This window comes from Pleurodeles waltl, chromosome 12, assembly GCF_031143425.1.
Source record: "Pleurodeles waltl isolate 20211129_DDA chromosome 12, aPleWal1.hap1.20221129, whole genome shotgun sequence".
NCBI classification, from domain to species: Eukaryota; Metazoa; Chordata; class Amphibia; order Caudata; family Salamandridae; genus Pleurodeles; species Pleurodeles waltl.
The window spans coordinates 545,449,684-545,475,909 of NC_090451.1; the positions used below are offsets into that span (position 1 = coordinate 545,449,684).

The 26,226-nt window shown below is 46.3% G+C and overlaps 1 long non-coding RNA gene across 1 annotated transcript; it reads left to right on the top strand.

The window, feature by feature from the left end:
• The first annotated feature begins 8,739 nt into the window (after positions 1–8,739).
• On the top strand, positions 8,740–25,467 carry LOC138268167 (uncharacterized). Its single transcript, XR_011199944.1, has 3 exons — positions 8,740–8,754; positions 19,367–19,415; positions 24,476–25,467. It is a non-coding gene; the product is annotated as an uncharacterized lncRNA (long non-coding RNA).
• The last annotated feature ends 759 nt before the right edge of the window (positions 25,468–26,226 follow it).

The window sequence follows — 26,226 nt, forward strand, 5'->3', positions numbered from 1 at the left end:
ATTCTTTTTGTGGTAGAGTCTGGCACATTGAGGGCAGCCTTCCCAAAAAGCTCATCATGGTGCTCACAGCACTCCTCTGTGAGCACCTCCAGCTCCTTCTCTGCAAACTTCAGCTTTCTCTTTCTGGGAGTGTCAGCCATGGTTGCTGTTGCTCTGTTAGCTGTGCAGCAGTTAAAAAGGGTGTGGTCCTCCCTCCTCCCAGGTGTATTTGTAAACTTCCTGGCTGTGATGTCATCATCATGTGCCAGGAAGTGTTTTCCAGAGTGTTCTGGAGTGGTTTCTGGAGTGTTCTGCAGCACCTGCATTCAATTTCAGCACAGTCGCAATTTGCGACACCCACTTGCAAATTGCGAGTCCGTTTTTTGCGCGGTCGCAAAAAGCGACCCCGCAAATTCTACCTGCATTCCAGTTAGCGACAGCAAATTGCGAGTCGCACATGCTCGCAAATTGCGAGTCGCTCATTTTTTTGTACCTACATCTGGCCCTAAGTTGCTATTGATGCCACAGGATATAGGGCTAGTTGTTGTATTGTTTTACTATTCAATCATGTAGGGGAATCTGGTCAGCAAGTGTTTGACAATCTACCACAAGTGGCTGCATCTTCTGGAGATGAAGCGTGGGATGTATACACTGAAGCTTTAGCATGCATGAGTAAACAATACATCGATGAACCTTCAATTATGCTTGAGAGGCATAACTTCTTTAAAAGAAAACAATTAATTGATGAGTCTGTGGTAGACTATCTAGCAGTTTTAGGAGTCCTAGAGGCAAAACGAAAATGTGGTACTAATTTGTATATATATTTATGAGATCAACTTGTTTTTGATTGTTAGAACAAGAAATTCAAGAACACACTCTAACATGCAAAAATCCATAATTAAGTGAAGTAATGGACATAGCTAGGAATCATAGAGTGTTCTTTAATTTAATCTAAAATTCTAGATGAAGATCTTAAAAATAATATAAAAACAGTGGCAGTGTGTGATGTTGAAGAGAATGTTGTTAATGCTATAGGCAACAAGAATACGTTTAAGAAAGCAGTTGATAAAAAGGTTTCTGGTATTTGTTACAGATGCAGCTCTAAATATAATTTGGGCAATAATCCATCATGTCCAGCACAAAGTAAGAAGTGCAGCAATTGTGAAAAAAAAAAAAGGCATTTTTAAGGAGTGTGCAGAGCAGTCAAACCCAAAGCTAAGATTAGTCAAGTGTGTTTAGAAGAAGAAATCTTTTGTGAACGATTAAACAATGCTTTACTAATGGTTGATGTAGTCAAAGCAAATTCATCTTCCAAGAAATGTAAAGGTCCAATGTGTGAAGGTATGATAGACTAGGTTAATTTAAACAAAATTGCTGATTCTGGTTCACCTATTACTATCCAGTCTTTTTTTTTTTTTTGTAAACAAATTTTATTGCATTTCTTAACGACAGTAAGTAGGCAATTCAACACTCGTGAGTACATAGCTATAAAAAAAAAAAAAAGAAAAGGGAAAATAGAGCAATTTTCACATACCCACAAGTCCAGTGAACTCCAACTCACTCATTCCCACTTAACTAGCATTCTATTGTCATGTTATCTACCCCACTCCCCATCCCTCAACCTCCCCAACTGTACCCTCCCCCCAGTGATGATACTAGTAGTATGCCTAGATTGTCGTTTTGTGTGTAGATGTGATATGAAGGAGTCAGCCCTCTGCTCTTACCATGCCCGTGGTTCTCCGATTAGTTTACACCTAGAGGCTCACCTCTGGGTCATCTTACACTGCAACTATTTGTTTGGGACTATTGACAGTTTCAAAATGGCATCCTATCACCCTTCGCTTAGGGGCACTGGATCCACCCGGCTTTCTTCTTTAAAGGAATCAAGTATTGCATCCCAGCATTGTGCCGCCCCCAGGGGCCGTCTACCCCTTCTCTCCTCACTATGAAGGACAGAGCTCTCACATCCAGCCCATTTAATTAGCTCTCCGGACCATTGAGACAATCTTGGTCCAATCGGATTTTTCCAGGATATCGCTATTTCCCTTTTAGCCAATACAAAGGCCAGATCCCTGAATCTGTTGGTTATTTTGTACTTAGCCGTGCGTGGAAACCACCCTAGCAAACATTGCCCTATCGTGCAAGGGGCTTCTCTTCCCATCGCTCCAGACACCAGTCTACACACCTCCGCCCAAAATCCCTCCGCAACAGGGCAGTTCCAGAACATATGACCAAATTCAGCCCTCTCCAACCCGCATCTCGGGCATCCCAATCCCTCCACCCCAAAGTATCTGCTGATCCGTTCAGGAGTGAGATAAGCCCTATGTAGGACATAAAAATTAATCAGCTTAAATCTGGCATTGCGAGTCATCTTAGGAAAACCACCAAGCGTACGCTCCCAATCCTCGTCGGATATAGCTGTGCCTAGGTCTATCTCCCAGGACGACTTGAGCTGAGATAAAGGTGTGGCCATATCCTCCCGAATTCTGTTGTAAAGGTTAGAAACTGCTCTGGAGGCCCCCGAAGAGGACACCAAATATGTACAGGTCGTTTGTGTTGCGGGCCCCCCAGTTCCTGTTAACCAATGTTTTCTGATACTAGCCGCCACAGAGCCAAATAGTAAAAAGTGTCCCCTCTGTAGATTAAATTGTGACCGCAGTGCTTCAAATGACATCAGTGTTCCCTCCCTAAACAGTGCTCCCACCGACTGTATCCCAGCTTCCACCCAGGACCGGAGGCCGCCCCAGTCACCACGATGAGGTAAAGCCCTTAAGGACATGAGGGGCAGGTCCGGGGAGAAAGGAGCCCTTACTTTGATTTTACGCAAAAATCTCCTCCAACATCGCGCAAGGGTTTTAAACTCAGGGGAGTCATTCTTCCCCATACTCGGGTACCCTAGTAACAGTTCGTATAATCTAGCTTCTGGGGGAGTAAACGCCTTAACCCTCAACCCTGTTGCAGCCCTGCTGGATATCCATTGTGCCAACCATTGAAGTTGCGCTGCCAAGTAATAAGCCTCAAAATCCGGGACTGCTAGGCCACCGTCTATTGAACGCCTCTGAAGTTTGGACAGAGCAACTCTCTTTCGACTGTCCCCCCAGATAAATGCTATGACCATGGTCTCCAATTCTGTAAATATGGCCCTAGGAACCCATACCGGCAGGACAGTGAAATGGTACAGGAGACGAGGCAGTACCACCATCTTAAGGATGGCTACCCTCCCCGCCACAGATAAAGGCAAGGTTTGCCAAAAAGCCATGTTGGATCGGGTAGAACTCAGTGCGCCTCCAATATTGCTGTCGATTATATCCTGTGGGTCGTGAAAAACCTTGACCCCCAAGTATGAGAGGCATCTTGGAACCCACCGGACATTTCCCAATTCTAATGGAGGCGTTACTGTAGCATTCAAAGGAAACAAGCCGGTCTTACCCCAATTCACCCGTAGACCAGATAGCTCACCAAACTGCGAAAGCAACTGTTGGGCCCGGGGTAGGTCTCTGTGTATATCGTCTAGGAAAATCAATAGATCGTCTGCATACAATGCTATTTGATGTCTCTTGTCCCCTGCCACAATACCAGGGCCCCCTCTCCCCCCACGCGCCGCCGCCGCCAACGGCTCCATAGCCAGTGCAAACAACAGCGGCGATAGGGGGCATCCCTGTCTGGTACCCCGTTCAACGACATAGGGGTTGGATATGATCCGCCCCGTACGTACTCTAGCAATGGGTTTAGTATACAGCAGTCTGACCCAGGCAATGTATTCCGGTCCAAATCGAAGATGGGACAACACTGTATAAAGGAATGACCACTCCAAGCTGTCAAAGGCCTTTTCTATATCGACTGCGAGGACTCCGGGGGCTGAGCTGGCCGATTTTCGATCATTCATGACTGCTATAAATCTGCGTATGTTATCCGCTGTGTTGCGCCCCGGGATGAACCCCGCCTGATCCGTGTGAATTAGTGTTGTCATATGGGGGAGCAGTCTAGTGGCCAGAACCTTACTGAGGATCTTGTAGTCCAGGTTCAGCATGGATAGAGGTCTGTATGCCCCAGCTTCCGTTGGATTTTTCCCTGTTTTAAGCAAGGGTATTATTACTGCCTCCCTCGCTGTTGCCGGTAAGATTCCCCTATCTCTGGCAGATTGATATAGAATCTCGAGTCTAGGAGCTAACTGATCTATATATGCGGCATAGAATTCGATGGGAAGACCATCTGTACCCAGAGTCTTTCCCCTCGATAGCTCACTAATGGCCTTTCGAATCTCTGGTTGTGTAATGGGGCCCTCAAGTTGTGGCGTAGCATCTGGCGTCAGTGTCTGCAACTGCAGTCCAGATACATAATTATCGATAGAGCTACCGTCTGTACAGAGAGTGCTTTTATATAATCGTTCATAAAAGGCCATCAGGTGAGAGTTAATTTGCTCCTGCCCGTAAAGGGAATTCCCGTCCTCCGAGATCATTTCCAGGATGGGCGACGTTTTATGTGTTTGCGATACCACCCAAGCTAACATCCGACCTGCTTTGTCTCTCTCCTCATGTGCCCGTGTAATATAGTTTTGGTAGTCAAAACATCTAAGGCGCTCCACACAGTCAGCCACCGTTGCTCTAAGCTCTAAGATAGAGGGCTGCAGGAGCGGATTTTCAGGCCTTTTTTTTTCCATCTCCCGCAGTTCACTCTCTGCTTTTTCAGTCTCCCTAAGTAAAGACCTTCGGACCCCCACAGCACCCGCAATACAACGCCCTCACACTACCGCCTTAAAAGCGTCCCATTCAATCAATGGGTTATTTGTCGAAGCCTCGTTATCTATAAAGTAATGGACAATATGCTGTCTTAGCTCTTCCTGAAAGGGTTTGTCTTCTAGGGATTCAATCTTCAGCCGCCAGGTGGGGATGCAGGAAGGGGGTGAACCCCAGCCTATCTCCAATAAAAGAGGATTATGATCGGAGACAGTGCGGGACAGGTATTCAACATTATGCACTCGAGGGGAAATGTCCGGCGAGCAGAAAAACACATCTAAACGGACATGGAGCTCGTGCCAAGGGGAGAAGAAGGAATAGTCTCTGGCCCCCGGGTGCAACTTTCTCCAGATATCCACTAGTCCCCAACTCTCCTGCCAGGAAGAAAATAATCTTGCTACTCTCATCAAAGGAGAATCGTGTAACGGGGGGTGGGAGCGATCTCTAGAAGGATCAGCCACGCAATTAAAATCGCCCCCCATCACGAGGGGGAACTGCTTATAGGCGGCCAAGTGGCCCGATAAGCGAGTGAAGAACTCCCCCTGATCCCCGTTCGGGGCATAGACATTAATCAACGCCAGATCCCTTCCCTCCAATCGCCCTCGGATTGCTACAAAACGACCCTCCGGGTCTATGAGCTTGTCCAAAAGTTGGAATGGGACCCCAGCTCCGATCCATATCAAAGTACCCCTGGCAAATGCAGAATAAGAGGTATAGTATGTCTGGCCTCTCCACCTTTTCTGCAGAGCAAGCCCTTCAGGCTGGGTTAAGTGTGTTTCTTGAAGCAGCGCAATCTGAATCCCCCTCCGCTTCAAATGCGAAAATACCTTATATCTTTTGGCCATTGTGTGCATACCCCGTACATTCCATGATAAAAATTTATAATTGCCTAATGACGCCATAGCTGTGTTTCAAGCCCCATCTGTGTCCAATCTCGTGTAGGGCTAGCATTTACCACTAGGCACCCTATTCTCACTTCACACACCATCAGTAGATCAGTGATAGATACCCACCATTCATCACTCCCCCTAAACATACCCCAACAATTAACACCCCAACTCCCTCTACCCAGGACAAAAGTTAAAACAGCTCTCATCCAAACGACTCAAAATCTTAACTAGCTTATTGTAATTGGGGTTACTCCAAGTTCTTCGAAGGAGTGGGCCATCCCTCTGATCCCCACTACCGGGTTACAGGGTGTCATAGTGCTTGTGGACCCATTTTCTCGCCCATCTGATGAGGATAACCTCCACCGCAACAGCCAGTGCTCTCTCCTCACCAAGCACCACGTTGTCCGCCACTGGAAAACTTCATTACTAGGACAACTGTCACAAGAGCAGTTTGGTATGAGGGTTTTCATATGATACAGTCAGAGGTGCCCGGAGTTATGACTGGTCCCGATCCGTCGGATATCCGAGAGGATTCTGACTCATGCTCTGAATCAGATGGTTCACAGTTCGCTGCAGACTGCACTTGTGACCCGCAATCCGAGCCGTTCAATGAAGCTGCTGCCTCCATGGCTTTTCGCCTCTCCGTTTGCATCTCCCCATGCGAAGGACTGTTTACAGTACGGGCCGTTTTGCGTTTAGCCTCTCTCTTCCGCTCATGACCGGAGACTTGTCCCGGAGGACCATTCCCCTCTTGTGGAAGCTGGTCAAGCCATTGCCATACCTCTTCCGCCGTAGTGAAAAACTGTGTCCCTTCTTTGGTTACTACTCTAAGTTTTGCCGGGAACATCATGCCATATTGCAGACCTAATTGGCGCAGTTTCTGTTTTGCAGCACTGAAGGTGGCCCTTTGTTTCTGAACTTCCCGAGAAAAGTCTGGGAAAATACGAACCTTGTGGTTGTCCATTGTACGATCTCCTTTGGTTCTGCTTTGATGCAATAGGTAGTCTCTGTCTCGGTAATGGAGCAGCTTGGCTATTATAGGCCTCGGGGCGGTTCCCGGTGGGGGAGGGCGCGCCGGTACTCTATGAGCCCTTTCAATGGCAAAAAAGGGAGAAAGTCCATCGCCCACTAAGCCCTCTCGAAGCCATCGCTCGAGGAACTCCGCCAGGCCTGTTTGAGGGACACTTTCAGGCATTCCAATCACCCGAATGTTATTGCGCCGTGACCTATTCTCGGCATCTTCTGCTCTTAGTTCTAAGGTCCTAATTCTGGACTCCAGCAGCTTTGTGGCCTTAGTAGAATCCTTGACCTCCGGGAAGAGCTCTTTAAGTTGTCTGTCTGTGGTGGACACCTTTTCAGCCAGGCGGCGGTGATCGTCTCGTAGTACTGTAAAATCCGTGGCTAATGCATCAATTTTCCCCTCCAGTGCTACCCGGGAAGCCGTTATAGCTTGCAGGACATCTTGAAGTGTGGGATCGGTATGTTCCCCCCCCCGAGGCGACATTTCTGTGTTCGGGCGTATCTGCCTGTGTCTCAACTGTGGGCCCCTCTTTTTGTTCTGTGTCTCTTCGGCGACCGGTTTTACCCATTTTCTGAGGTGTAGCTTCAACTACGATTGTTCAATGGTCATTAAACATTTATTCTTTCGGCACAACTCGGTGCCCTGCTCCGCCAGGGGGAACTCCAGTCCTTCATTAATAAATTACTGTTTCCAGCACACTATGCCCGCGTATGAGATTTATCGCCTCTTGTTACCAGCCATCCTCCTCACTCTACACTACTGACCATTCCCGAGGGGTATTTCACTCCAGAAGGATGGGCCCCTCTCACCCTCCTCCTAGTCCGGGTGCGATCACATCAAGCCCAATTACTTCACCGGTCATGGGGGGTACCTTCAGGTCTGACTGGCTCTCATCCTGGATTTTGGGGTCGCCTGTGCTCTTATGCTCTCAGCACCGCGCAATCGAGGGAATCTCCGCAGCTCGGGGTCCTTTGCGCCGCTTCACCGTCTCGTCCGTGCATCAGGGTGCGATCTCATCCAGCCCGATTACTTCGTTGTTCATAGGGAGAACCTTCAAGTCGGAGTGGCTCTCAACCTGAATTTGGGGATCTCCTGCGCTCTTGTGCACACAGCGCCGCGTCGTCAGGGGGAATCTCCGCAGTACGGGGACTTTTGCGCCGCTTCTCTGTCTCGTCCGGGTTCGCCTCTTCTAACCGTTAGCTTCGCCTTTCTCGCCCCAGCCCCCCTCCGGCGGAACAAGGGGTCGGGCCGCACCGGGAAAGGCCCCTCGAGTCCACCGCGTCTCTCTCAAACAGTCGTCGCCAAAGGTAGGTTGTCTCTGGAGCCCCAGGAGAGATCCCGGCGCTATCGCCCCTTATCGAGTCCCGTCCGATTCAGCCTTATGGCGCGGGACGCCGCGCTGCGAACGCCCCGCGGTCCCTATCTGGTCTCCGCCGCAATACCGGCCCTCTCTGTTCGTCGATATTAGTCCCCAAAAGTATCCCCCAGTGCACCCTTCGTTCTCTGACTCCCGGGGGGATACACTGGAAGGGAGCAAGAACCTGCCTTTATTGGGTCCTCCGCCTCCAGAAACGCCGTTCAAGTCGCGGCCGCCATCTTCTTTTTTCTCCCTTCCTCGCGGCACTCCGACGGGTGCTAATTCGGCCCCGAAATTCTCCTTCTTCCGGGGTCGGACCCCGAAAAATGAGTCTCCGGACCCCCCCGACCCTGCTGTTAGTCCGTGGGGCGCGCAGGGGGTCCACCTCTTTGCAGACTGGACCGGAGTGGGGATCTATGGCGGGAGCCTCACGGAGAGGCTTCCACTGCCATCGGAGTCAGGCCACGCCCCTCCACCTATTACTATCCAGTCTGACACCATATTTAGGAAGTTATGGTCAAAGAAATTATTGAAGGAAACAAATGTCAATCTGAAAGTTTTCGGTGGTTATGACATTATTATGAAAGGTTACTAAATATTTCTTTACAATTGATTTAAGGTCAGCATATCATCACATTCCATTGACTGAAGATTCTCAACCTTTAACGACATTCATAATCCCATTTGGGGCATACATGAACAGACGGATGCCATATGGGTTGACATTCGCTGCGAGCGCTTTCCAAAGATTTATGGACCAAATGTTTGGTGGTGAGTCTGGCATTCAAACTTTTCAAGATGATATGCTTATTCATACCGAAGATCTTGAATAGCATTATGACCGCTTGGGTTTGGTGCTGAGTAATTTAGAGAAACATGGTATCACAGTCAATAGAGAGAAATGCAATTTTGTGGTCAGTCAAGTAGATTATCTGGGTCATAATGTGTCATATGAAAGGATAAAACCTAAAATATCTCTTGTGAAAGCTATTTCAGATGCACCTGTACCAAGGGATAAAAATTCCATAAGGGCATTCTTTGGGTTGAGTGAATACTATGCTATGTTTATACAAGGATACGCTTTGATTGTGCAGCCGTTAAAAGCCATACTAAAAAGAAATGCTAAGTTTGTGTGGTGTGATGATGTTCAAGAAGCATTTGACAAAATCAAAGGTTTAATCATAAATGCCTCTGCCATTAAACCGTTCATTCAAGGGGTGAAAGGAGTTATTACAGTTGACCCAATCTCTCTAGGTTTGGGTGCCATGCTAAGCCAATTTGTGGATGACTGTGAACATACTATTGCGTTCACATGAAGGACATTGATTGAAAGCGAAAAAATACAGCACAATTCAGAGGGAGGCTTGTTTTGCTTTCACTTATCTTATGGCCGAGCTGACAAAACTTCTCTGGAATGCACTTCTTAGTTTAAAGAAAACATTTATTATTACTTCACCATGAGGTTCCTGAGAGATGAGATTTGTAGGTTGGAAGCACACGTTTAAAAGTAGTCACAGCAATTAAAGGAAAATATATCAAAGTACTTCTCAATTGCAATGTACACAGCAAATATATGTGATTATATTATAGCATAACTTCAAAGCAAAGAATAAAAGTCAAAATTCATCACCATAAGGCCTATCACTCCTCTTCATCTTTCTTACGCCTGCAAGTTGATGACTCCTGTTCAACTGCGAGAAAGAGATTTTCCACTAATACGGGAGGTCAGGCAGCTAGTGTCCGCTCCTGACTGAAGTCTTGGAAAATTCCCCTTGCTGCTGCCCAGGGACCCCTCTTATGATGAAAAAGCCTGCTAACAGGCCCTTTTCTCTAATAGTCAAAACATGTAGAGTTGGGAAAAAAACAAGCCGTTGGAGGTTGGTCAGATCTCCTAAAGCCCGTTCCTTCCCAAGGCTGGGTAGAGAGGGAAAAACACAAAATATACGCTCTCTTATCACGCTAGGGTTCGGCGTGAACAAAATACGAAAAACACAGCTTGGTCTACCACGTGGAAAAACACAGCTAATCTGCAATGTCTCAACTGCAATGTCTAACGCCACAATAAAGCCCACAGGCAGCTAAACTGAATACAAAATGTAATGTCTAATGCCACGTTAAAGCCAATAGGCAGCTAAACTGAATACAACATGTAATGAGCTACTGGTGAACATTGAACAACTAATATGCGCAGTGGCGAAACACAAAGTCAGTGGTCAAACACAATTAATGGCATAACAGAGGCTCTTGCTTGTTCTTGGGCAGATAAAAAGTTTAAGATGTTTATTTGGGGTACAAGATTTGATCTGTATACAGGTCACAAGCCTTTGATATATACTTTGGGAAACGGTTGTTCCATTACGGCTTCTTCTAGATTGATTAGGCTTCTGTCTAGGTTGCAAAAGTTCACTTTTGAAATAAAATATGTGCCTGGAGGGAAAAATGTTAGAGCTGATTGTCTTTCGAGACTGCTGGTGAACGAGTGACATGTGTGTAGCAGAGATTTTGAAGAAGATGACTGTGTCATGACTGTATCAGATGGCATTGGACATTTTAGAATTACAGAATAGGAACTGAAGAATAGTGAAGAAAGTGATGAATGTCTGTGCACAGTCAAGAAGAATATCATGTGTGGTTGGCTGTGTGATAAAAGTATGAGTTTAGAAATTAGGTCATTTTCTCAAGTTGCACCAGAGTTGTCATTTGTTAATGATATAGTTATGAGGCAAGAAACTTTTGTGCAACCAAAAGCATCACGCACTAAAATAATTGTGCTTGCTTCTGAAAGACATCTAGGAATTTCTGGAACAGCTAACCAAACCAAACAACACTATTGGTGGCCTGGTATCGATAATCAAGTTAAATTATAAGTGGATAAGTGTGCTCAGTGTTTGTGCTCAGACAAACTTTGGAAAGTCAGTAGTTCTTTTTATCCTGTGGAATGGACAAAAGCATCATGGGAGAAAATTGGAATCAATTTCGCTGGTCCATTCAATATTTGAGTAGTGAAAAGAAGTATCTTATTGCAACAATTGACTATCACTCCAAGTGGTTATCCTATGCTTTTGTGAAAACTACTGATACACGGTCAGTTGTGGAATTTTTGGAACAACTGTTTCAATTGGAAGGCCCATCAAAAGAAATCGTAACCGTTAACTGAACACACTTTATTTCTGATGAGATGTGCATGCTTCTTAGAAGGTATGATGTCAAGCAGATTAATGTGCCATTATGTAGTCCGTATTCTAATGGCCTGATAGTGCAAATCGATTATTAAAAGAAGGTGTGGAAACTGCACTTGACAGCAAATTAAATGTTGCAGATTATTTACATCAGAAAGTTTGGAGTTTTAATATTATACCTCATAGTACCACAAGTGTTGCCCCATTTGTTCTGTTGAGAGGTAGAAAACCTAAAACTATGCTTAACCCATCAGGGTTGGGTAAAAAGGTAGGCCACAAAAATGGTGAGTTGAATTTAGAAAGTGTTCGTGAACATGTAAAAATAAGACAAGATGTTAGTAAAAAATACTTTGAAAGAGTGAAATATGTAAAGTATATGGATGTAAAACCAGGAGACTGGGTTCCAGTTACAAAAACAATGAAGGTGATGAAAGGTCAATCAGAATTTTATAAACCAGGAAAAGTTGAGAGAGTATCTAAAGGGGCTGTATTACTTGAAAGTAAAGGATTGTGGAATAAAAATACTATTGTTAAGCTAAGCAATGAACAAGCAGATATCACAAATAACAAATGAATGAGTCAAAATGTGGTTGGTGATCATGTGACCTAAGGAGATTGGTATCATTTTGGAGATTCGACTGACAATTCTAATGTAACGTATGAGACTCGTACCAATGCAAATATTACGGGGGACAGTGATTTTGTTATGGGAGGTGGAGATGGTGGCAATTTGATAAGAAGTAGTAGAAGTAGAACTGCACCTGTTAGGTTCAGGAATTACATTAGATCTTAAGTTTATTGATGTTTTATTCCTTTCTTTTCATTTCTCTTATCAGTTGTGTTTTCTTGTTTTGTTTATGTCATGGGAGATGGTGTTATATAGGAGTTGTAGTCCTTACTGCATGCTTCTGTAGTTATTTTTACTGTTACTGTAATATAGAATTTAAGTATGTCATTAGTAGGTCTTAATAAATGTTCTGTAGTACAAATGAGTAACTTCTGAAATGTTGACATTTGGAAAGCAGCTGTGCTGGAGTGCAGTAATAGGTCCTTAATTATAATAAACCAGCATCTACTTTTGTATCCATTTTTTTAAACGATTTTGCTTATTTATTTCACCATATGCACAACTGGTGACTCCTATCCACCTCCCAAGATTCCCTTTTCTCCCTTCACTCTAATGGGATCACCCTTTTGAACCCCTGACTTCACCCTCTTTAGAGAAACAACTGGTTGACAGTCGTGCAGTGTCAGCCAGCGTATGCATTTTTTACAAACTTAAACTCCAAGGAAATTGGCAGCATGCAAACAAATGATAGTAAAGCCTTTGTGACATACTTAATCAAGCACAAATAGAATGCCTTTTATAATTGGGGGGATTAAGGAATCTGTTGCTATTTTATTATGTTATAATACTTGTATGATAGCTCAGCTGATTAATGCACTGGTTGAAAAGGTGTGTGCACCATAGTTCAAGTTAAATTATTAAATAGCTCAGTGTTAATGCATCAACTGCAAAACAGTGCACACAGTTTGCAGTTTACATATTGCATTCAGCATTTACTATTATGTGAAAAATGTAGTTTGTATTGTGTACTGTGGTTATCAGTGTAAATCTACACATATAGACACACCTGACATTCTTACAGAGTGCACATCAATACACTCGCCAGACTCTATCACCCCAGGGCACAGTGTTTTCAGTTTTCTTGGTTCCTTTTCAGATGTGTTAGTTTGACTTCGGTAAACCAAGACTGCATTTCCCAGAGTCCACCAATTTACTAAATGAAAGCCCAAATCTGCAAAATAGCTGTCCAAATGAGAGTCATTAGTTATCTTACACACAGGCCACACTCTTGCATACACCCGAAGTTTGAGCTAACACACTCTCAAATCTGACTTTATCTCTTGGCAATGTTTGTAGTGGCATGCTTGATGTGACTATCTTGGCTGCTGATTTGGTGGCAAAGTGTGACGTTTTAGTGGTGCAGAGGTTATCCCCAAACTGCTCCCAAGTTTATTTATAGCCCACTAAGTGCTACTCAGCTGTGCTAGTCTAGAAAGGAAAATAAGAGTCATTTTGTCCCTTGCAGGCTGCTGCTTCACAGAGCAATGCATGGGCTTAATATACATGAGCCCCTGCATATGTCCTGGTGTTGGCATGCTGCAACGGGGCATAGTCCAAAGGAATCACTCACATTACAGTTCTGATTCAGAACAGTTTCCAGAATCACGGTTGGATTCTGGTGCCCACCACTTTCATTGCTGCCCCCGCACCTTGTTCTTTACCATTGGTTACATTCTGTAGACAGTTGTGATAAGTAATTTGAGTGGCTCTCCTCCTCTCTGGAAGATTGTTTCAAGTGTGTAGGTAGAAAAATGGGATCCTAGAGTCTCAAACAAATGTTATCCCGCCCCCAAAGTGACATCACTTCTGTTAGTGGGCCCTCCCCAGAAGTGATATCACTTCCGGGATCACATGACCATGTTTAGTAATTTGTGTTGTGACATCATCCTAGTTACATGCTAGTCACGTGCTCATGGCCCTACCACTTGGTTATGGTGTTGTCAAAGTAGCCACAGGCCCTGTGTCTGGGGGTTGTCACAGGCAAAATTGCAGCACTCACTAGGTTGTACAGACTTGGAGTCTCTAACAAAACAAGCCCAGACCTATTCAGCCAGCCGCAGGCCCGAGTGAGATTATGCCTGAACAAGCCCAGCATGTTTTTAATAGAGGCTTCCCATTTCTTATGCCGCTTTTAGTGGGAGTAGGGGGTTTGTCAAGTACAGACAAAATTGATACATTGTATTATATAGCATAACAGACGGTCCCCAGGGCTAGGGAGAAACAGCAGCTTGTGGAGGGAGAGAGAGAGATTTATAAAGAGCGTTAGAAAGAGGGGTTATAGGAGAGGTGGGGGCATACAACATGAGAGGTGTAGAGAGAGAAAGCCAGGATAGGGTGAGAGAAAGATTTCCATTAAGTAAAAAAAAAACTTTTTCTAATGTATAGCGGCGAGCATGAAGAGAAGATGCCACAGCCTGCAACAACAGCTTTTATAAGCCCCCGAACCAGAACCCTTTTCTGGCTCCCCACAAGGATTCTTGCCACATAGCTTAGGAGTGCAAGAATCCATGGCGAGACAGATAGGGACTCCTAAGGCCTCCATGAGAGGTGTTAAGAAATACTCACAGACGGCAACTCCCCCAGCTCCTCTGTCTCCCAAAAGTAGCCATCGCCTCATGATTGTCAGTAAAAAAAAAATGAACTTAAGTACGTATTTTGTTGAATACGTCTAGACATATTCAAACTCATATGAAATGGAACCCAAACGCAGATGGGTCCTATTCCCCCCTCCCCAAATTAGGACCAACTTCACCAACAAAGCTCTAACAATTTAATTTAATTAACTCTTTTGTTGACAACCTCTAGACAAGTTCATAGGCTTTGGAGGTATGAAAAACTGTGCATAATCATCAGTCTCTACTAAGTATAAAATGCCGCTCATGGGAGACCCCAGCCAGAATCAGCCTCTAGCTCTTATGTTAAGTCTGTCGACAACGAATCTTCCGGATCAACATGGAGAAAAGAGTGGCGATGTATCTCGGTGAGCATTCGGACAACAACGGACCAGCTTTTCTGCGGGTAAAACAATTCTGGCCTATGGGGGTCATTCCGACCCCGGCGGGCGGCGCCCGCCGGGCAGAGACCGCCAGAAGACCGCACCGCGGTCAAATGACTGCGGCGGTCATTCTGACTTTCCCGCTGGGCGGGCGGGCGACCGCCAAAAGGCCGCCCGCCCAGCGGGAAAGCCCCAGCAACGATGAAGCCGGCTCCGAATGGAGCAGGTGGAGTTGCTGGTGTGCGACGGGTGCAGTGGCACCCGTCGCGATTTTCAGTGTCTGCTTTGCAGACACTGAAAATCTGAATGGGGCCCTGTTAGGGGGCCCCTGCAGTGCCCATGCCAGTGGCATGGGCACTGCAGGGGCCCCCAGGGGCCCCACGACACCCGTTCCCGCCAGCCTCTTCCTGGCGGTGTAAACCGCCAGGAACAGGCTGGCGGGAGGGGGGTCGGAATCCCCATGGCGGCGCTGCTTGCAGCGCCGCCGTGGAGGATTCCCTGGGGCAGGGGAAAACCGGCGGGAAACCGCCGGTTCCCCTTTTCTGACCGCGGCTTTACCGCCGCTGTCAGAATTGCCCCAGAAGCACCGCCAGCCTGTTGGCGGTGCTTCCTCCGTCCCCGGCCCTGGCGGTCCAGGAATGAGGCCCTATATCTTTTACATGATTTTCACCTTCAGATATATTGTACTGCACAGTTTCTACTTTTATGGTGTAGGAAAGTACCATCTTGCCTGGCATGTTACCCCCATATTTCACTGTATATATGTTGTTTTAGTTGTATGTGTCACTGGGACCCTGCCAGCCAGGGCCCCAGTGCTCATAAGTGTGCCCTGTATGTGTTACCTGTGTTATGACTAACTGTCTCACTGAGGCTCTGGTATCCAGAACCTCAGTGGTTATGCTCTCTCATTTCTTTCCAGATTGTCACTAACAGGCTAGTGACCAATTTCACCAATTTACATTGGCATACTGGAACACCCTTATAATTCCCTAGTATATAGTACTGAGGTACCCAGGGTATTGGGGTTCCAGGAGATCCCTATGGGCTGCAGCATTTCTTTTGCCACCCATAGGGAGCTCTGACAATTCTTACACAGACCTGCCCTTCCAACCTGAGTGAAAAAACGTCCACGTTATTTCACAGCCATTTACCACTGCACTTAAGTAACTTATAAGTCACCTATATGTCTAACCTTTACCTGGTAAAGGTTGGGTGCTAAGTTACTTAGTGTGTGGGCACCCTGGCACTAGCCAAGGTGCTCCCACATTGTTCAGGGCAAATTCCCCGGACTTTGTGAGTGCGGGGACACCATTACACGCGTGCACTATACATATGTCACGACATATGTATAGCGTCACAATGGTAACTCCGAACATGGCCATGTAACATGTCTAAGATCATGGAATTGTCACCCCAATGCCATTCTGGCATTGGGGAGACAATTCCATGATCCCCCGAGTCTCTAGCTCAGACCTGGGTACTGCCAAACTACCTCTCCTGGGGTTTCACTGCAGCTGCTGCTGCTGCCAACCCCTCAGACAGGTTTCTGCCCTCCTGGAGTCCAGCCAGGCTTGGCCCAGGAAGGCAGAACAAAGGACTTCCTCAGAGAGAGGGTGTTACACCCTCTCCCTTTGAAAAAAGGTGTTAGGGCTGGGGAGGAGTAGCCTCCCCCAGCCTCTGGAAAGGCTTTCATGGGCACAGATGGTGCCCATTTCTGCATAAGCCAGTCTACACCGGTTCAGGGATCCCCAGCCCTGTTCTGGCGCGAAACTGGACAAAGGAAAGGGGAGTGACCACTCCCCTGACCTGCACCTCCCCTGGGAGGTGCCCAGAGCTCCTCCAGTGTGCTCCAGACCTCTGCCATCTTGGAAACAGAGGTGCTGCTGGCACACTGGACTGCTCTGAGTGGCCAGTGCCAGCAGGTGACGTCAGAGACTCCTTCTGATAGGCTCCTCCAGGTGTTGCTAGCCTATCCTCTCTCCTAAGTAGCCAAACCTCCTTTTCTGGCTATTTAGGGTCTCTGCTTTGGGGAATTCTTTAGATAACGAATGCAAGAGCTCATCAGAGTTCCTCTGCATCTCTCTCTTCACCTTCTGCCAAGGAATCGACCGCTGACTGCTCTGGAAGCCTGCAAAACTGCAACAAAGTAGCAAAGACGACTACTGCGACCTTGTAACGCTGATCCGGCCGCCTTCTCGACTGTTTTCCTGGTGGTGCACGCTGGGGGTAGTCTGCCTCCTCTCTGCACTAGAAGTTCCGAAGAAATCTCCCGTGGGTCGACGGAATCTTCCCCCTGCAACCGCAGGCACCAAAAGACTGCATCACCGGTCCTCTGGGTCTCCTCTCAGCACGACGAGCGAGGTCCCTTGAACTCAGCAACTCTGTCCAAGTGACTCCCACAGTCCAGTGACTCTTCAGTCCAAGTATGGTGGAGGTAAGTCCTTGCCTCCCCACGCTACACTGCATTGCTGGGAACCGCGTGATTTGCAGCTGCTCTGGCTCCTGTGCACTCTCCCAGGATTTCTTTTGTGCACAGCGAAGCCTGGGTCCCCGGCACTCTAACCTGCAGTGCACGACCTCCTGAGTTGTCCTCCGGTGTCGTGGGACCTTCCTTTGTGACTTCGGTGAGCTCCGGTTCACTCCACTTTGTAGTGCCTGTTCTGGCACTTCTGCGGGTGCTGCTTGCTTCTGAGTGGGCTCTTTGTCTTGCTGGACGCCCCCTCTGTCTCCTCACTTAATTGGCGACATCCTGGTCCCTCCTGGGCCACAGCAGCATCCAAAAACCCTAACCGCGACCCTTGCAGCTAGCAAGGCTTGTTTGCGGTCTTTCTGCCCGGAAACACTTCTGCAAGCCTCTACACGACGTGGGACATCCATCCTCCAAAGGGGAAGTTTCTAGCCCTTGTCGTTCTTGCAGAATCCACAGCTTCTACCATCCGGTAGCAGCTTCTTTGCACCAACAGCTGGCATTTCCTGGGCGTCTGCCCACTCCCGACTTGATCGTGACTCTTGGACTTGGTCCCCTTGTTCCACTCTCGTCTGGAAATCCATCGTTGTTGCATTGCTGGTGTTTGTCTTCCTGGCAGAATTCCCCTATCACGACTTCTGTGCTCTCTGGGGAACTTAGGTGCACTTTGCACCCACTTTTCAGGGTCTTGGGGTGGGCTATTTTTCTAACCCTCACTGTTTTCTTACAGTCCCAGCGACCCTCTACAAGGTCACATAGGTTTGGGGTCCATTCGTGGTTCGCATTCCACTTCTAGAGTATATGGTTTGTGTTGCCCCTATCCCTATGTGCCCCCATTGCATTCTATTGTGACTATACATTGCTTGCACTGTTTTCTATTGCTATTACTGCATATTTTGGTATTGTGTACATATATCTTGTGTATATTTGCTATCCTCATACTGACGGTACTCACTGAGATACTTTGGCATATTGTCATAAAAATAAAGTACCTTTATTTTTAGTACATTTGTGTATTGTGTTTTCTTATGATACTGTGCATATGACACAAGTGGTATAGTAGGAGCTTTACACGCCTCCTAGTTCAGCCTAAGCTGCTCTGCTAAGCTACCTTTTCTATCAGCCTAAGCTGCTAGACACCCCTCTACACAAATAAGGGATACCTGGACCTGGTGCAAGGTGTAAGTACCCCTTGGTACGCACTACAAGCCAGGCCAGCCTCCTACATATGGGATGAAAAGTCCTTTTTTTAAAAGTTACAAACAAGTGCTAGCTTAAGCACTTAGCGGTGAAAATATACATAGTGTTACACTGGCCCCTCAAAACCTATTGCCAAAACGTGCAGAAAAAAAACAGTTTGTGTGTAAGTTCATGCGTGGCTTAAAGAGAGTTAGTTACAGGTGAATGATGTCAATGTGTCAACATGGCAGGAAGCTGACACAGGGTTAAAAAAATGAGTTATTTCTAATATGCTGAGATTGTCTTTTGTATTATGCAAATGTTTAGAATTTAGGCCCTGGTAACACCCTGTATTTAATAGAATGCAAGTGTAAAAACTCTGTTCTGTCCGGAGTGGCTTGTTTTTCGAAGAACCCTGCTTTCAGGCTTAGTACATGTGGTGAAGTGCGGCAGTTGTTTCATTGTGTGGAGGCCAGGCGGTGCCCTTTTGAAATGGTCTGTGGGGAAGGTTTCCCTGTTTGTTTATGAGGTCGCAGGCATGGTCGAAATATGTGTTACAAACGTAGAAAATACTCTGTTGCTTAAACCGTGGGTTGTGATGTAATATTCTTTGTAGAGGTTTTGTAATATTCTTTGTAGAGTTTTTGTAAGGATTAAGGGTCATCATCAGTACGTGGACAGTATCTCATAGCTGAGCTGGAGGGCCGTGCAGGAGGGGCTGGTGGTCAGAGCCATTCCACAGAAGGGCCTGTCAGAATGGGAGGGGGTGAACAGGCTTTATAGTCAGAGCTGGGATAGTACAGGGGTTTGTAGCAATATGGTTGAGAATCAGGACTATGTATATAGCATTCCCAACAGCGACACCCACTATGATTTAAAAAATGAAAGAGGTGCACTGTTTTATTTTTAAGCCAATCTGTTTGTTCCGCCTGCAGGAACCACCATTATCATGGAGCCACAAGGAAACATTTGACTTTCAGCAAGGTACAGATATTTGGAGCGCTATAATTTTGAGACAGTTACTAACTTTATTGTCTCAACATGGCAGTCTTTTTTAAAAAGTACTCTTGTGTGCGTGTTTTTACAGGTTATGAGCCAAAAGCTCAGCTGGCTGTTGAACAGGTAAACCAAATCTTAGAGTCTAAAGACTATGATGCAACAGCTGCTTTAAACAGCGTGTTATCACAGGTGAATAATGGGCGGACTTGTTGTATAAGTGATGTGTGAAGATTAGCCTGTGAGCCGTCAGGGTATTTTTGTACCTTCCAAACCCCAGGTTATGCAGTGGTACCATTGCCTGGGACCCTTAAGCACACCACCACTTGTGAGGACCTCTGAAGGGGTTTCCTAACCTCTGGCCCCACTTAGAGTACTATATATTGATGCATACCGGGCATGGCTGGATCTCCTGACTGTCCAGTGCGACAACAGTGATTGAGGGCAAGCTTGAAGCACGACACTGCGGGTGAGGTGGCTTTAGCGAAAGCTTGTGAAGACTCCTGGCATGGGCGTCCTGCTCCTTAAGTGAGGAGATAACTTTTACCATCCTCTGTAGGACTGTAGGACATCCCTGCCTCAGGTTGCCCCCAGCACATCCAGCAGGGGCGTGCTGTATGGCATTCTGCCCCACCCTAAAGCAGATTGGAAAATACCCTGGACAATGCAAAGGACAAGGAAGTCAAACAATCGCAACCAGGCAAAATGGACAGATACACAAGGGCCACGGCTCTCCTGCCAGAGCAGGAAGTCAATGCATCCTCCATACCTGACAACGCGACCCTCCTCCAGAAGATTCAGTCCCCTAGAGACACCTGAGGGCAAGATAGGCAAGATATGCTCTGAAGTATCCCTCTTGCTCTAAGTCTTAAGTAACATATCGGAGAGAGTGACTAAGGCCATGACTAGACTCCCAGATTTGGAGGACGTGGTACATAGACTTAAGAAGGGGATGAAGGAGACCCACAAGACCATTGCGGACATGATTTGGCACCCGGAGGATGCATAAAATCAAGCACGCAGAAATAATCTCTGCTTTCTTGGACTCCCAGAAGGGGTGGAGGACACCAACACCAATGAGTTCTTAGCCAATTGGCTGATGACCACTTTCCTCTCTGACAAGTTTTCCACATGCTTTGTAGTAGAAAGGGTACATAGGGCCCTTGGGACAAAGCTTCCTCCGGGGGTTTTGCCTTGCCCCATAATAGCAAAGTTTCTTAACATTCTGGACAGAGACATGATTCTTCACAAGGCTCACCACAAGGTGGAATTATGATGCTTTGATAACTCCAGAATTGTGGTGTTTCCTAATTACAGTCGGGAGATTCAACATCAGCGATGCACGTTTGACTCAGTAAAAACTAAACTGCATGCCTTCCAACTCCAATAGCTGTTGCTCTTTCCTGCCAAACTGAAGGTCCTGTATCAAGATAGGGCCCTCTTCTTTCAGACGCCAGAGGAGGCTGGGCCTTGCTGGAGGAGCAGTCCAGACTCCCACTGCAGCCAGATGCGAGACCCAGTCAGCAGCCATCTAGGGAACCGGGGGCCTGACCGAAGACCAGTCATCAATGAATACGGAGGAAGAGCAGTAGGCCCACACCGACCAGAGGGAGTACTCCGTACCCGAAGAAAGTGACGGGCCACGGAAAAGGACTGTCCACGGACACAGAGGAGGACAATAGATTTGCCCCAAAGAAGCCCAGGGGGCGCATTCTATCCAAGACTCCGCTGTTGGGATCTGGTGGGGGGACGCATCATTAGAGGTGGAAAGTTTGCATACCCTGGCTGTCGAAATCGCAGCACTACAGACAGATGTGGCAGACCAGGGACAACAGTTGTAGATTCACAGCTTGGATACAGAGCACACCAACCCCTGAAATGACATCCCGATTGCTGGAGGTCCGGGCAGCGACAAGACAACAGTAGCCTAGCGTACCCCCTCTCTCTGGGGAAGCACAGTTGAACTCTGCTTCTGAACACTTGTCTACATATATAGCTCTGCGCTCTTATTTCTTTTTCTTTTGTCTCTTCTCTCCTTTCTCCCTTTTCTTCTTCCTTTTTTCCTGTTTTCTTGTGTGATTTAGTGTTACATCATTTTGGATGTTCTTGGGGGACGGGCAACAGACCTCTCTGTATCTTCTTGCGCACAGTTATCGTATGTTGATGCGGTTTGATGCATAAAGATTGTGGGAGTGTGGAGGCGGAATGGTTACTGGAGGGTGAGTTTTACAGTTTTTTCTTTTTCTGAGTTACAGTAGTGGTTTTTGGAGAACAGGTGTGGAAGTGGTGACAAATGGGCTGCGGGAGGCAGTTGACAGCAGGTGGGGTATCAAAACAACTACTCAATTCTGTGACCCCATGTGAATGGGTTGGGAAATAAAATCAAACGTGGGTTTCGTAACAACCTATATTAAACATTTACAACCCGAAATGGCATGCTGCAAGAGACAGATTTACAGGGTACTCAGTTTCGCCTTTTTGGGATGAGAGAATATGTGGCCCTGGCCCATTTGGGCTACACCTCTGGTTCCAGTGGGTTGGCAATATTGATAAAATACCCCCCTCACCTCTTTATGTTGACCCGGAGATGGACCGACCCACAGAGTAGATGTGCAGGATTTAGAGGCACATGGGCTAGGCAGGAACTTACCTTGATTTGTGTCTATGCACCCTCCCCATCTCCAGGCCCCCACATGGCCTAAATTGTTAGATATCTTGCTAGAGACCCCCAGCTCCCTCCATATTCTAGGCAGGGATTTTAATGATGTGATGCAACTATCATTTGACCGCTCTGAAACCTAGGTGGGAAATTAACAAGTTACCCCACTGGCCTGATTTGTGGAGAAATTAGGGCTCTTTGATTTATGGAGACACCAGCATCCCCATTCCAGATAATACGTTTCCATCTCTGGGGCTTACTCCAGATTAGACCAGGGGCCTGATTTAGATGTTGGCGGTCTTACAGCCAAGCTGTGTCAGCGGTGGGCCTGAAAAGACGATCACCTCGGTGGTCTCCCGCCCACCATATTTAGTTGTATTGCAGCTAAACTAATGACCGCCACAACGGAGTGTACTCCGTCACGCCAGCTGCATCCCACAGCTCACGTGGCGGACTCCAATGCCAATGATTGGTACTCCATCACCGTCCTGATGGAGGCATCCCGCCAAGCCTATCTATATCACACAGTCTTGCTGGCAGTGTGTCAGCAGCGAGCCCAGGACCACAGGAGTCTATCACGGAACCCATTCAGTATAGTACCATGGCTGTGACAATTAGTTGGATGCCAGTAGCCCACACCTGTTGCAAACTGGACAATTGTGAATACCTGCAAAGCACACTATAAAACACACTCCATTACAGACCATGATCCTTTGCCATTCCACTGCAGACGACCAGCCAGCCAGCCATATTCACAATATAGGAGACAGGTTTTTGTTATTCTGTTTAACTCTCCTGTGTCTTTTTTCTTAAATCTAATATTTTTCACTGCACCCTTAACTTTTTGAGGACTAATTTTGTTAAGGTATATTTCACAATGACATGGAAAAGAAATCCCTGTTTTACAGAGAGAAAATTATCTGTCATGGTGGATGAAATCATTAGAGTAGAGCCACAAATGTTTGGACCACAAGTCCAAAATACTATATTTTCCCAGAAAAGGCAAATGTAGACCAGAATAGCTGACAGGGTCACAGCAGTAGCCACCACCTGCACACACAGGATGAGATTAGGAAGAGGTGGAATGACCTGTGGGAGAAGGTTCATTCACCGGCCTCCAAGCATCACCTGGAGTCTCAGAGGATTGGTAGTGGTTCTCCGCTCCCCCTGTTACAACTCTTTCCTTGGGAGGAGAAGGTCCTGCAAATCCTCCATCCTGAAGGCTTGACTGGATTCCCTGGTGGAGTGCAGACTGGTGAGACACAGCTATGTATGTCTCCCTAATCACCAATGGAGTCCTGCCCTTTAGGTAGACATTTAGAATGCTGCAACAATTTTAGCAACACAGATATAGCTAATTTGGAACAAAAACAAATTCTGTTGTGTCATACAAATTACCAGCTGCGTGGGTGTAGCTCTCCTTCTAACATAATGCAATATGGATAGTCAGATTGTGTGTAGCTCCCCATGGATCATCCCTTGCATGGGCTCTGCCCATTACTGTCTATCAATGTATGTTGTTGTGCTTACACAAACAGGTCCAAAACGACATCCAGGAAAGTATGGTGTTCCTAAGTTGCATTTTCTCATAGTCACATTATATCCATATGTGTGTACCAGTTGCAAACGTGTTTTTATCTCTAAGATAGTTTTTGAAAGTGATATGTGTAACTTATTTCTGAAGCAAGTGTTGTCAATGCTGTCAACAGATTATTTCAACTACCATTATGCTTTGTTATTGGATCTGGAAAAATATAGTGGAATGTAATGCTGTTACACTATTCTTTACTTCCAAAAGCACACACATTTTAAAAAAAACGAGTGCATTCGTCAGTCACCATGTTATGCTATTGATTAAAATATCACTTCTTGTGTATCTCAAACATGTTGACACCTGCTCATAGCTACAATTAATTATGAAAATGCTTACATTATTCATTGTATGTTGAATCCAAGATATACAAAAATGTGTTGTGGCATGCTGAATAGAATCAGTAGCCACACACAAGTGAAAAATCACTTTCCATATGATTAGTAATTACAGTATCACATGCATTATTAACCACTTTGGGTCCAGTGTTTTGCTGCCTGCTAGGCCTTGGAATAGTCAAGTACTCCAATCTACTCACAACTGTGTTGAGTTCAATGTCTGTCACTTGTAACCTACAAATCTGAAATAACATGTTAACGTTTCAGGCCATCTCTACAAGGTGAGCACAAGCTCCCCACCTATCTAAATCAGGCTGCACGAGTAAAATAATGAAAATAACACAAAGGCCCAATAAGTCAGTCTCACTCTTTCTAGGTTTTGGGTTGGGCCTTTTGTAGACAAAGACACATATAATGCACAAACTATATTTTAAACACATATCCTCTGTATCCTTCACAGGTCCAACCACCCAGCCCAGTGTACTATCACCTGTCAGCCAAGACCCCTGCACTCCAGCTCAGCTTTCAGTGAGGACTCCAATACTGCAAGTCTGGATGATGAGGAGTAAGCTGGTCCAACTGGTCTGTCTGGCCACACAGCTCCAGTGAGTCAAACACCGAGAACCAACACACCAATCATGTGCCCCCCAGTCCTGGCTACTGTTGAGCCACCAACAACTCAGCCTCCAGTTCTGCCAGGGCGCAGTGGTTTGGGGCACACTTCTAGGGCTCTGGCTAGTGGGGGTGGGGGTAGGGGTCGTGGGAGGAAATCTGTGGACCAGCCAAGGGAGGCCATTGGGATGTTAGTTAGCCAGACCACCTTTAACCAAGTTTTGGGATCAGTCCAACAATTCCAAGACGTAATTGGCCAGGTCTTAAACGAGCTCTGGGACATTAAGCAGGTACAGATGGAGAACAATGCGGAGGTGAAGAACATCAATTCCAATTTGTGCTCCTTGACTGGGGTGATGTTTGACATCCATCACAGTCCATCTGCCCTTGTATGTGGTCCCTCAACATCTTGCCAAAGTACAACACTGCCAGCCACAGACAGGGAGGCCCTGCTACAGGATGAGCCTGCCCCTACCACTCGAATCCTTGCACCTGTCCCCGCCCTCCTCTGAGGGGGCGGTCATCTGAACCAGTAGCATAGGATGGCAAGGCCAACACCACCACTCCACCTCCTCCAAAATACGCCAAATCTAATTTCCTACTTCTGTGCCTGCCATTCACTTTGTGGACTGTTTCATGGACACATTTACCTTTGCAGAGGACAGTAGTATTTTGGACATTGGACCTCAAACTCCATTTGGCTCTACTACCATGTTTCCATCCACTATGATAGACTCTCCTTAATTTATTTCACCTCACACTTGTTTTATTCATCAGAATAAATGTAATGGACACAGAGTACAAGACTCTTGTTTGACTATTTGTAGCATTTCCTTTATCATTTCCAACTTCCACCACCATGTTGGGGAAACTCTTGAACCCCCATTTAGGAAAACATGTTGCAATTACAAAGAGCAAAAGTGTCAACACATTTATTGAAGGTAAAAAACTCTACTGAGGCTGTATGTGGAACATACTAATGTTACAAACAGGTCCTTGTAGAAATGGTGTCTGGTTTACAAAAAATACTTGTAACCCCAATATCTGTAACATTCAGGGTTATATGTTCCACTAAAGTGATACCATGGAGGAAAGGGAACATGCAATGGGAACAAATTAAATAGGCAAACTATCGCTGATGCATGTCCTCACCCTCACAACAGGAATCCTAGCTCAATACCAGCAATAGTCTACATCATGGCAGTAACAACATTTGAGGCCACATGACCAGTACAGGACATTGTGGCAATATCTGGTGCAATGACACATTCATCATTCAGTGGTGTGCTAACAAAATGTTTTATCACCTATGATGAAACACATCAACAGCTACCTCCGCAGTCAACAAATTGAAGATTTAGCCAGTGTGAAGGGAGAACAGTATGCTAGGACTCTAGTTACACATGTGGTTTGAGCAACTCAAGTGGCACATATTGCCTTGATGGCAGCACCACACAGAAAACAGGTCAGATACAATCTTCAGAACTTCCATGCTATCAGAGTGCAAGTTACCTTTGGAAAAGATTTGTCCATCCCAAGTGGGTATCTGTCCCAGGATCAACACATGTACACTTTGTACTTCAAAACCGAAACATATAA